We start from the raw sequence: 13859 nt of genomic DNA on the forward strand, positions 1-13859 counted from the left end.
CGCTTTATTCACAACCTGATCGCCACACTGAACTTTACTATCTTGTGACCAACTTCCATGGGTTATACTGGTCGTGTATGCCAATGAGATGATTCAATCGTACTTCGACAAAACATGATTGACAGCATTCGTATATGTAGGCTGGAATCTCAAATATTAAACAATAACCTTAATTGGCAGTTTAAAAATGTTTTACTAATTGGGTTACTGATGTTTTTTTTTGTTGGGAATAACAGTTTTATAAATTTTAACAGGCCGTTTTATGCCCTTAATAATTGGCCATGTCGTGAGTCTTGTGTCAGATATGATGCTGATCCAAAATAAGCAATAGTGCTCTGGTGGGTATAAAGTATTTTTTTTCAACATTTTATAGTAAAAGCGATGCCAAAGATAACGTACTAACTGCGTCCTTTGCAACTTCATTAAGTTGCAGATAAGATAAGCTCAATTTTGGGTCTATACGCTGAATTAAAGGGCAGTTGGTAACGCTAGCTACGACAAAACATTTCATGGCTCTAAAATAGTTTGGAAGGGATTAGACTCACTGAGCGACTCATATTTTTGACTGTTTTTGACTTTTTAGCCTTCTCAGTCACGTAAAAGAAATTTGTATATACAACAGAATATGGCAGAACATTCGTTGAAAATGACTAAGCGTGCAAATATTTTATTATTTCCTCATCGTTTTTCCTTGAACGGAAATACAAGCGAGCTTGAATGAGTTTCGGAAAATGAACTCAGGTTTGTCGATATCGAATGGCATTTCGAAATTTTAAAAACAATCGCCTCAAACCCGACGCCAGCAGTAGCTTATGTAGTAGCACATTTTTAAGCCACTCATTATGGTTATTGATTACCAATTGAGATTCCAGCCTACATTTACGAATGCCGTCAATCATGTTTTGTCGACGTACGTTTGAATCATCTCATTGGCATACTCGACCAGTATAACACATGGAAGTTGGTTGCAAGATGGTGGAGTTCTTTTTGACGATCTAGTCGTGATTATGGCGCCGTTAGGTTAGGGGCTGAGTGGTATAGCGTCGTAGGTCAAAGATAAGTAGAAGATAAGTAACTTGATGGAGATCGGAAAGTGGGTCGAGGGTGGGAAATTTGAGGCAGATAGTGTAGTGGATAGAGGGAAAAAAAGTTGAGGGAGATATTGCAATGAGTCGAGGATAAAAAGGTTGAAGGGGATAGGAAGTTTAGGGGAAATAGGACAGTGGATCGAGGATAGGACGGTTGAGGGAGATAGGGCGGTGGGTCGAGGATAGGAAGGTAGAGGGAGAAAGGGCAGTAACTTCACTGGCTCTGAAGTCTAAACCCGAGGTCGGCAAACTGTTTTCGTTTGCGTGCCAAAGGTACTCCGTTAAACACTTAAAACTGTCCCTGACCCTCTGCCCTATCTCCATGAAACACTGCCCGACCTCCCTCAACTTTCCTATCCTCGACCCTCTGCTCTTTCTCCCCAACTTTCACATTCTTGAACCACCGCTTTATCTCCCTCAACCTCTCTCCTTCCGACTTACTGTCCTATCTCCCTCAACCTAGCTATCCTCAGACCCACTCCCCTATCTGCAACAACTTACCTATCTTTGACCTACGGTGCTATACTATTCGGTACCTGACCTAACGGCGCTTTATTCACGACCCGATCGCCACACTGAACTTTACTATCTTCCATGGGTTATACTGGTCGTGTATGCCAATGAGATGATTCAATCGTACTTCGACAAAACATAATTGACAGCATTCGTATATGTAGGCTGGAATCTCAAATATCAAACAATAACCTTAATTGGCAGTTTAAAAATGTTTTACTAATTGGGTTACTGATTTTTTTTTGTTGGGAATAACAGTTTTCTAAATTTTAACAGGCCGTTTTATGCCCTTAATAATTGGCCATGTCGTGAGTCTTGTGTCAGATATGATGCTGATCCAAGATAAGCAATAGTGCTCTGGTCGGTATAAAGTATTTTTTTTCAACATTTTATAGTAAAAGCGATGCCAAAGATAACGTACTAACTGCGTCCTTTGCAACTTCATTAAGTTGCAGATAAGATAAGCTCAATTTTGGGACTATACGCTGAATTAAAGGGCAGTTGGTAACGCTATCTACGACAAAACATTTCATGGCTCTAAAATAGTTTGGAAGGGATTACACTCACTTAGCGACTCATATTTTTGACTGTTTTGACTTTTTAGTCTTCTCAGTCACGTAAAAGAAATTTGTATATACAACAGAATATGGCAAAACATTCATTGAAAATGACTAAGCGTGCAAATATTTTATTATTTCCTCATCGTTTTGTCTTGAACGTAAATACAAGGGACATTGAATGAGTTTCTGAAAATGAACTCAGGCATGTCGATATCGAATGACCTTTCGAAATTTTAAAAACAGTCACCTCAAACCCGAGGCCACCAATAGCTAAATTAGTAGCACATTTTTAAGCCACTCATTATGGTTATTGATTACCAATTGAGATTCCAGCCTACATTTACAAATGCCGTCAATCATGTTTTGTCGACGTACGATTGAATCATCTCATTGACATACTCGACCAGTATAACACATGGAGGTTGGTCGCAAGATAGTAGAGTTCTTTTTGGCGATCTAGTCGTGATTGTAGCGCCGTTAGGTTAGGGGCTGAGTGGTGTAGCGTCGTGGGTCGAAGATAAGTAAGTTGATGGAGGTCCGACAGTGGGTCGAGGATGGGAAGTTTGAGGCAGATAGTGCAGTGGATGAAGGAAAGAAAAGTTGAAGGAGATATGGCAATGAGTCGAGGATAAAGAGGTTGAAGAGGATGGGAAATAGGACAGTCTGTCGTGGATAGGACGGTTGATGGAGGTGGAGCAGTTGGGCGAGGGAGACAGGGCAGAGGATCGAGAATAGGAAAGGGCAGTGGGTGGCGGATTTGTGATGGGATGACTGTTTAACTTCACTGGCTCTGACGTCTAAACCAGAGGTCGGCAAACTTTTGTCGTTTACGGGCCAAAATGACTCCGTTAAAGACACTGGGAACCGTCCTCGACCCACTGCCCTACCCCCATCTACTTACTTACCTATCTATACTCGACCTACTGCCCGACCCCCTTCAACTTTCCTATCCTCGACCCACTGCCCTAGCTCCCTCAAACATCCTATCCTCGGCCCACTACGCCACCTACCTATCCTCGACCCTCTGCTCTATCTCCCCAACTTTCACATCCTCAAACCACCGCTTTATCTCCCTCAACCTCTCTCTTTTCGACCTACTGTCCTATCTCTTGCCTTATCTGCCACAACTTACCTATCTTTAACCTACGGTGCCATACTATTCGATACCTGAACTAACGGTGCTTTATTCACGACCCGATCGTCAAACGTACGTCGACAAAACATGATTGACGGCATTCGTAAATGTAGGCTGGAATCTCAATTGGTAATCAATAACCATAATGAGTGGCTTAAAAATGTGCTACTACATAAGCTACTGATGGCGTCGGGTTTGAGGCGATTGTTTTTAAAATTTCGAAATGCCATTCGATATCGACATACCTGAGTTCATTTTCCGAAACTCATTCAAGCTCGCTTGTATTTCCGTTCAAGGAAAAACGATGAGGAAATAATAAAATATTTGCACGCTTAGTCATTTTCAACGAATGTTCTGCCATATTCTGTTGTATATACAAATTTCTTTTACGTGACTGAGAAGGCTAAAAAGTCAAAAACAGTCAAAAATATGAGTCGCTCAGTGAGTCTAATCCCTTCCAAACTATTTTAGAGCCATGAAATGTTTTGTCGTAGCTAGCGTTACCAACTGCCCTTTAATTCAGCGTATAGACCCAAAATTGAGCTTATCTTATCTGCAACTTCATGAAGTTGCAAAGGACGCAGTTAGTACGTTATCTTTGGCATCGCTTTTACTATAAAATGTTGAAAAAAAATACTTTATACCCACCAGAGCACTATTGCTTATTTTGGATCAGCATCATATCTGACACAAGACTCACGACATGGCCAATTATTAAGGGCATAAAACGGCCTGTTAAAATTTATAAAACTGTTATTCCCAACAAAAAAAAACATCAGTAACCCAATTAGTAAAACATTTTTAAACTGCCAATTAAGGTTATTGTTTAATATTTGAGATTCCAGCCTACATATACGAATGCTGTCAATCATGTTTTGTCGAAGTACGATTGAATCATCTCATTGGCATACACGACCAGTTTAACCCATGGAAGTTGGTCACAAGATAGTAAAGTTCAGTGTGGCGATCAGGTTGTGAATAAAGCGCCGTTAGGTCAGGTACCGAATAGTATAGCACCGTAGGTCAAAGATAGGTAAGTTGTTGCAGATAGGGAAGTGGGTCCGAGGATAGGAAGGTAGAGGGAGAAAGGGCAGTAACTTCACTGGCTCTGAAGTCTAAACCCGAGGTCGGCAAACTGTTTTCGTTTGCGTGCCAAAAGTACTCCGTTAAACACTTAAAACTGTCTCTGACCCTCTGCCCTATCTCCATGAAACACTGCCCGACCTCCCTCAACTTTCCTATCCTCGACCCTCTGCTCTTTCTCCCCAACTTTCACATTCTCGAACCACCGCTTTATCTCCCTCAACCTCTCTCCTTCCGACTTACTGTCCTATCTCCCTCAACCTAGCTATCCTCAGACCCACTCCCCTATCTGCAACAACTTACCTATCTTTGACCTACGGTGCTATACTATTCGGTACCTGACCTAACGGCGCTTTATTCACGACCCGATCGCCACACTGAACTTTACTATCTTCCATGGGTTATACTGGTCGTGTATGCCAATGAGATGATTCAATCGTACTTCGACAAAACATAATTGACAGCATTCGTATATGTAGGCTGGAATCTCAAATATCAAACAATAACCTTAATTGGCAGTTTAAAAATGTTTTACTAATTGGGTTACTGATTTTTTTTTGTTGGGAATAACAGTTTTCTAAATTTTAACAGGCCGTTTTATGCCCTTAATAATTGGCCATGTCGTGAGTCTTGTGTCAGATATGATGCTGATCCAAGATAAGCAATAGTGCTCTGGTCGGTATAAAGTATTTTTTTTCAACATTTTATAGTAAAAGCGATGCCAAAGATAACGTACTAACTGCGTCCTTTGCAACTTCATTAAGTTGCAGATAAGATAAGCTCAATTTTGGGACTATACGCTGAATTAAAGGGCAGTTGGTAACGCTATCTACGACAAAACATTTCATGGCTCTAAAATAGTTTGGAAGGGATTACACTCACTGAGCGACTCATATTTTTGACTGTTTTGACTTTTTAGCCTTCTCAGTCACGTAAAAGAAATTTGTATACACAACAGAATATGGCAGAACATTCATTGAAAATGACTAAGCGTGCAAATATTTTATTATTTCCTCATCGTTTTGTCTTGAACGGAAATACAAGGGACATTGAATGAGTTTCTGAAAATGAACTCAGGCATGTCGATATCGAATGACCTTTCGAAATTTTAAAAACAGTCACCTCAAACCCGAGGCCACCAGTAGCTGAATTAGTAGCACATTTTTAAGACACTCATTATGGTTATTGATTACCAATTGAGATTCCAGCCTACATTTACGAATGCCGTCAATCATGTTTTGTCGACGTACGATTGAATCATCTCATTGACATACTCGACCAGTATAACACATGGAGGTTGGTCGCAAGATAGTAGAGTTCTTTTTGGCGATCTAGTCGTGATTGTAGCGCCGTTAGGTTAGGGGCTGAGTGGTGTAGCGTCGTTTGATGGAGGTCCGACAGTGGGTCGAGGATGGGAAGTTTGAGGCAGATAGTGCAGTGGATGAAGGAAAGAAAAGTTGAAGGAGATATGGCAATGAGTCGAGGATAAAGAGGTTGAAGAGGATGGGAAATAGGACAGTCTGTCGAGGATAGGACGGTTGATGGAGGTGGAGCAGTTGGGCGAGGGAGACAGGGCAGAGGATCGAGAATAGGAAAGGGCAATGGGTGGCGGATTTGTGATGGGATGACTGTTTAACTTCACTGGCTCTGACGTCTAAACCAGAGGTCGGCAAACTTTTGTCGTTTGCGGGCCAAAATGACTCCGTTAAAGACACATAAAACCGTCCTCGACCCACTGCCCTACCTCCATCTACTTACTTACCTATCTATACTCGATACTGCCCAACTCCCTTCAATTTTCCTATCCTCGACACACTGCCCTAGCTTCCTCAAACATCCCATCCTCGGCCCACTACGCCACCTACCTATTCTCGACCCACTGCTCTTTCTCCCCAACTTTCACATCCTCAAACCACCGCTTTATCTCCCTCAACCTCTCTCTTTTCGACCTACTGTCCTATTTCCCTCAACCTACCAATCCTCGGACCCACTGCCTTATCTGCCACAACTTACCTATCTTTAACCTACGGTGCCATACTATTCGATACCTGACCTAACGGTGCTTTATTCACGACCCGATCGCCATACTGAACTTTACTATCTTGCGACCAACTTCCATGGGTTATACTGATCGTGTATGCCAATGAGATGATTCAATCGTACGTCGACAAAACATGATTGACAGCATTCGTATATGTAGGCTGGAATCTCAAATATTAAACAATAACCTTAATTGGCAGTTTAAAAATGTTTTACTTATTGGGCTACTGATGGTTTTTTGTTGGGAATAACAGATTTCTAAATTTTACCAGGACGTTTTATGCCCTTAATAATTGGCCATGTCGTCAGTCTCGTGACAAATATGATGCTGATCCGAAATAAGCAATGGTGTTCTGGTCCGTATAAAGTATTTTTCTTCAACATTTTATAGTAAAAGCGATGCCAAAGATTACGTACTAACTGCGTCCTTTGCAACTTCATTAAGTTGCAGATAAGATAAGCTCAATTTTGGGACTATACGCTGAATTAAAGGGAAGTTGGTAACGCTAGCTACGACAAAACATTTCATGGCTCTAAAATAGTTAGGAAGGGATTACACTCACTGAGCGACTCATATTTTTGACTGTTTTTGACTTTTCAGCCTTCTCAGTCACGTAAAAGAAATTTGTATATACAACAGAATATGGCAAAACATTCGTTGAAAACGACTAAGCGTGCAAATACTTTATTATTTCCTCATCGTTTTGTCTTGAACGGAAATACAAGCAACATTGAATGAGTTTCTGAAAATGAAGTCAGGCATGTCGATATCGAATGACCTTTCGAAATTTTAAAAACAGTCACCTCAAACCCGAGGCCACCAGTAGCTAAATTAGTTGCACATTTTTAAGCCACTCATTATGGTTATTGATTACCAATTGAGATTTCAGCCTACATTTACGAATGCCGTCAATCATGTTTTGTCGACGTACGATTGAATCATCTCATTGGCATACTCGACCAGTATAACACATGGAGGTTGGTCGCAAGATAGTAGAGTTCTTTTTGACGATCTAGTCGTGATTGTAGCGCCGTTAGGTTAGGGGCTGAGTGGTGTAGCGTCGTGGGTCGAAGGTAAGTAAGTTGATGGAGATCCGACAGTGGGTCGAGGATGGGAAGTTTGAGGCAGATAGTGCAGTGAATGAAGGAAAGAAAAGTTGAGGATAAACAGGTTGAAGGGGATGGGAAATAGGACAGTCTGTCGAGGATAGGACGGCTGAGGGAGATGGGGCGGTGGGTCGAGGATAGGAAGGTTGAGGGAGGTGGAGCAGTTGGGCAAGGGAGACAGGGCAGTGGGTGGCGGATTTGTGATGGAATGACTGTTTAACTTCACTGGCTCTGACGTCTAAACCAGAGGTCGGCAAACTTTTGTCGTTTACGGGCCAAAATGACTCCGTTAAAGACACTGAGAACCGTCCTCGACCCACTGCCCTACCCCCATCTACTTACTTACCTATCTATACTCGACCTACTGCCCGACCCCCTTCAACTTTCCTATCCTCGACCCACTGCCCTAGCTCCCTCAAACATCCTATCCTCGGCCCACTACGCCACCTACCTAACCTCGACCCTCTGCTCTATCTCCCCAACTTTCACATCCTCAAACCACCGCTTTATCTCCCTCAACCTCTCTCTTTTCGACCTACTGTCCTATCTCCTGCCTTATCTGCCACAACTTACCTATCTTTAACCTACGGTGCCATACTATTCGATACCTGAACTAACGGTGCTTTATTCACGACCCGATCGCCACACTGAACTTCACTATCTTGCGACCAACTTCCAAGGGTTATACCGATCGTGTATGCCAATGAGATGATTCAATCGTACGTCGACAAAACATGATTGACAGCATTTGTATATGTAGGCTGGAATCTCAAATATTAAACAATAACCTCAATTGGCAGTTTAAAAATGTTTTACTTATTGGGCTACTGATGGTTTTTTGTTGGGAATAACAGATTTCTAAATTTTAACAGGCCGTTTTATGCCCTTAATAATTGGTCATGTCGTCAGTCTCGTGACAAATTTGATGCTGATCCGAAATAAGCAATGGTGTTCTGGTCCGTATAAAGTATTTTTCTTCAACATTTTATAGTAAAAGCGATGCCAACGATTACGTACTAACTGCGTCCTTTGCAACTTCATTAAGTTGCAGATAAGATAAGCTCAATTTTGGGACTATACGCTGAATTAAAGGGAAGTTGGCAACGCTAGCTACGACAAAACATTTCATGGCTCTAAAATAGTTTGGAAGGGATTACACTCACTGAGCGACTTAAATTTTTGACTGTTTTTGACTTTTCAGTCTCCTCAGTCACGTAAAAGAAATTTGTATATACAACAGAATATGGCAGAACATTCGTTGAAAATGAGTACGCGTGCAAATATTTTATTATTTCCTCATCGTTTTGCCTTGAACGGAAATAAAAGCGACATTGAATGAGTTTCGGAAAATGAACTCGGGTATGTCGATATCGAATGGCATTTCAAAATTTTAAAAACAATCACCTCAAACCCGACGCCATCAGTAGCTTATGTAGTAGCACATTTTTAAGCCACTCATTATGGTTATTGATTACCAATTGAGATTCCAGCCTACATTTACGAATGCCGTCAATCATATTTTGTCGACGTACGTTTGAATCATCTCATCGGCATACTCGACCAGTATAACACATGGAAGTTGGTTGCAAGATGGTGGAGTTCTTTTTGTCGATCTAGTCGTGATTGTAGCGCCGTTAGCTTAGGGGCTGAGTGGTATAGCGTCGTAGGTCGAAGATAAGTAACTTGATGGAGATCGGGAAGTGGGTCGAGGGTGGGAAATTTGAGGCAGATAGTGTAGTGGATAGAGGAAAGAAAAGTTGAGGGAGATATGGCAATGAGTCGAGGATAAAGAGGTTGAAGGGGATAGGAAGTTTGGGGGAAATAGGACAGTGGATCGAGGATAGGACGGTTGAGGGAGATAGGGCGGTGGGTCGAGGATAGGAAGGTCGAGGGAGAAAGGGCAGTAACTTCACTGGCTCTGAAGTCTAAACCCGAGGTCGGCAAAATTTTTTCGTTTTTTTTTTTTTTTTGAGGCAGATAGTGTAGTGGATAGAGGAAAGAAAAGTTGAGGGATATATGGCAATGAGTCGAGGATAAAGAGGTTGAAGGGGATAGGAAGTTTGGGGGAAATAGGACAGTGGATCGATGATAGAACGGTTGAGGGAGATAGGGCGGTGGGTCGAGGATAGGAAGGTTGAGGGAGTTTGCGTGCCAAAATTACTCCGTTAAACACTTAAAACTGTCCTCGACCCACTGCCCTATCTCCATGACACACTGCCCGACCTCCCTCAACTTTCCTATCCTCGACCCTCTGCTCTTTCTCCCCAACTTTCACATTCTCGAACCACCGCTTTATCCCCCTCAACCTCTCTCCTTCCGACTTACTGTCCTATCTTCCTCAACCTAGCTATCCTCGGACCCACTTCCCTATCTGCAACAACTTACCTATCTTTGACCTACGGTGCTATACTATTCGGTACCTGACCTAACGGCGCTTTATTCACAACCTGATCGCCACACTGAACTTTACTATCTTGTGACCAACTTCCATGGGTTATACTGGTCGTGTATGCCAATGAGATGATTCAATCGTACTTCGACAAAACATGATTGACAGCATTCGTATATGTAGGCTGGAATCTCAAATATTAAACAATAACCCTAATTGGCAGTTTAAAAATGTTTTACTAATTGGGTTACTGATGTTTTTTTTGTTGGGAATAACAGTTTTATAAATTTTAACAGGCCGTTTTATGCCCTTAATAATTGGCCATGTCGTGAGTCTTGTGTCAGATATGATGCTGATCAAAAATAAGCAATAGTGCTCTGGTGGGTATAAAGTAATTTTTTTCAACATTTTATAGTGAAAGCGATGCCAAAGATAACGTACTAACTGCGTCCTTTGCAACTTCATTAAGTTGCAGATAAGATAAGCTCAATTTTGGGTCTATACGCTGAATTAAAGGGCAGTTGGTAACGCTAGCTACGACAAAACATTTCATGGCTCTAAAATAGTTTGGAAGGGATTAGACTCACTGAGCGACTCATATTTTTGACTGTTTTTGACTTTTTAGCCTTCTCAGTCACGTAAAAGAAATTTGTATATACAACAGAATATGGCAGAACATTCGTTGAAAATGACTAAGCGTGCAAATATTTTATTATTTCCTCATCGTTTTTCCTTGAACGGAAATACAAGCGAGCTTGAATGAGTTTCGGAAAATGAACTCAGGTATGTCGATATCGAATGGCATTTCGAAATTTTAAAAACAATCGCCTCAAACCCGACGCCATCAGTAGCTTATGTAGTAGCACATTTTTAAGCCACTCATTATGGTTATTGATTACCAATTGAGATTCCAGCCTACATTTACGAATGCCGTCAATCATGTTTTGTCGACGTACGTTTGAATCATCTCATTGGCATACTCGACCAGTATAACACATGGAAGTTGGTTGCAAGATGGTGGAGTTCTTTTTGACGATCTAGTCGTGATTATGGCGCCGTTAGGTTAGGGGCTGAGTGGTATAGCGTCGTAGGTCAAAGATAAGTAGAAGATAAGTAACTTGATGGAGATCGGAAAGTGGGTCGAGGGTGGGAAATTTGAGGCAGATAGTGTAGTGGATAGAGGAAAAAAAAGTTGAGGGAGATATGGCAATGAGTCGAGGATAAAAAGGTTGAAGGGGATAGGAAGTTTAGGGGAAATAGGACAGTGGATCGAGGATAGGACGGTTGAGGGAGATAGGGCGGTGGGTCGAGGATAGGAAGGTAGAGGGAGAAAGGGCAGTAACTTCACTGGCTCTGAAGTCTAAACCCGAGGTCGGCAAACTGTTTTCGTTTGCGTGCCAAAAGTACTCCGTTAAACACTTAAAACTGTCCCTGACCCTCTGCCCTATCTCCATGAAACACTGCCCGACCTCCCTCAACTTTCCTATCCTCGACCCTCTGCTCTTTCTCCCCAACTTTCACATTCTCGAACCACCGCTTTATCTCCCTCAACCTCTCTCCTTCCGACTTACTGTCCTATCTCCCTCAACCTAGCTATCCTCAGACCCACTCCCCTATCTGCAACAACTCACCTATCTTTGACCTACGGTGCTATACTATTCGGTACCTGACCTAACGGCGCTTTATTCACGACCCGATCGCCACACTGAACTTTACTATCTTCCATGGGTTATACTGGTCGTGTATGCCAATGAGATGATTCAATCGTACTTCGACAAAACATAATTGACAGCATTCGTATATGTAGGCTGGAATCTCAAATATCAAACAATAACCTTAATTGGCAGTTTAAAAATGTTTTACTAATTGGGTTACTGATTTTTTTTTGTTGGGAATAACGGTTTTCTAAATTTTAACAGGCCGTTTTATGCCCTTAATAATTGGCCATGTCGTGAGTCTTGTGTCAGATATGATGCTGATCCAAGATAAGCAATAGTGCTCTGGTCGGTATAAAGTATTTTTTTTCAACATTTTATAGTAAAAGCGATGCCAAAGATAACGTACTAACTGCGTCCTTTGCAACTTCATTAAGTTGCAGATAAGATAAGCTCAATTTTGGGACTATACGCTGAATTAAAGGGCAGTTGGTAACGCTATCTACGACAAAACATTTCATGGCTCTAAAATAGTTTGGAAGGGATTACACTCACTGAGCGACTCATATTTTTGACTGTTTTGACTTTTTAGCCTTCTCAGTCACGTAAAAGAAATTTGTATACACAACAGAATATGGCAGAACATTCATTGAAAATGACTAAGCGTGCAAATATTTTATTATTTCCTCATCGTTTTGTCTTGAACGTAAATACAAGGGACATTGAATGAGTTTCTGAAAATGAACTCAGGCATGTCGATATCGAATGACCTTTCGAAATTTTAAAAACAGTCACCTCAAACCCGAGGCCACCAGTAGCTAAATTAGTAGCACATTTTTAAGCCACTCATTATGGTTATTGATTACCAATTGAGATTCCAGCCTACATTTACGAATGCCGTCAATCATGTTTTGTCGACGTACGATTGAATCATCTCATTGACATACTCGACCAGTATAACACATGGAGGTTGGTCGCAAGATAGTAGAGTTCTTTTTGGCGATCTAGTCGTGATTGTAGCGCCGTTAGGTTAGGGGCTGAGTGGTGTAGCGTCGTGGGTCGAAGATAAGTAAGTTGATGGAGGTCCGACAGTGGGTCGAGGATGGGAAGTTTGAGGCAGATAGTGCAGTGGATGAAGGAAAGAAAAGTTGAAGGAGATATGGCAATGAGTCGAGGATAAAGAGGTTGAAGAGGATGGGAAATAGGACAGTCTGTCGAGGATAGGACGGTTGATGGAGGTGGAGCAGTTGGGCGAGGGAGACAGGGCAGAGGATCGAGAATAGGAAAGGGCAGTGGGTGGCGGATTTGTGATGGGATGACTGTTTAACTTCACTGGCTCTGACGTCTAAACCAGAGGTCGGCAAACTTTTGTCGTTTGCGGGCCAAAATGACTCCGTTAAAGACACTTAAAACCGTCCTCGACCCACTGCCCTACCTCCATCTACTTACTTACCTATCTATACTCGATACTGCCCGACTCCCTTCAACTTTCCTATCCTTGACACACTGCCCTAGCTTCCTCAAACATCCCATCCGCGGCCCACTACGCCACCTACCTATTCTCGACCCACTGCTCTTTCTCCCCAACTTTCACATCCTCAAACCACCGCTTTATCTCCCTCAACCTCTCTCTTTTCGACCTACTGTCCTATTTCCCTCAACCTACCAATCCTCGGACCCACTGCCTTATCTGCCACAACTTACCTATCTTTAACCTACGGTGCCATACTATTCGATACCTGACCTAACGGTGCTTTATTCACGACCCGATCGCCACACTGAACTTTACTATCTTGCGACCAACTTCCATGGGTTATACTGATCGTGTATGCCAATGAGATGATTCAATCGTACGTCGACAAAACATGATTGACAGCATTCGTATATGTAGGCTGGAATCTCAAATATTAAACAATAACCTTAATTGGCAGTTTAAAAATGTTTTACTTATTGGGCTACTGATGGTTTTTTGTTGGGAATAACAGATTTCTAAATTTTACCAGGACGTTTTATGCCCTTAATAATTGGCCATGTCGTCAGTCTCGTGACAAATATGATGCTGATCCAAAATAAGCAATGGTGTTCTGGTCCGTATAAAGTATTTTTCTTCAACATTTTATAGTAAAAGCGATGCCAAAGATTACGTACTAACTGCGTCCTTTGCAACTTCATTAAGTTGCAGATAAGATAAGCTCAATTTTGGGACTATACGCTGAATTAAAGGGAAGTTGGTAACGCTAGCTACGACAAAACATTTCATGGCTCTAAAATAGTTTGGAAGGGATTACA

Source organism: Styela clava, chromosome 2 (assembly GCF_964204865.1).
Source record: "Styela clava chromosome 2, kaStyClav1.hap1.2, whole genome shotgun sequence".
NCBI classification, from domain to species: Eukaryota; Metazoa; Chordata; class Ascidiacea; order Stolidobranchia; family Styelidae; genus Styela; species Styela clava.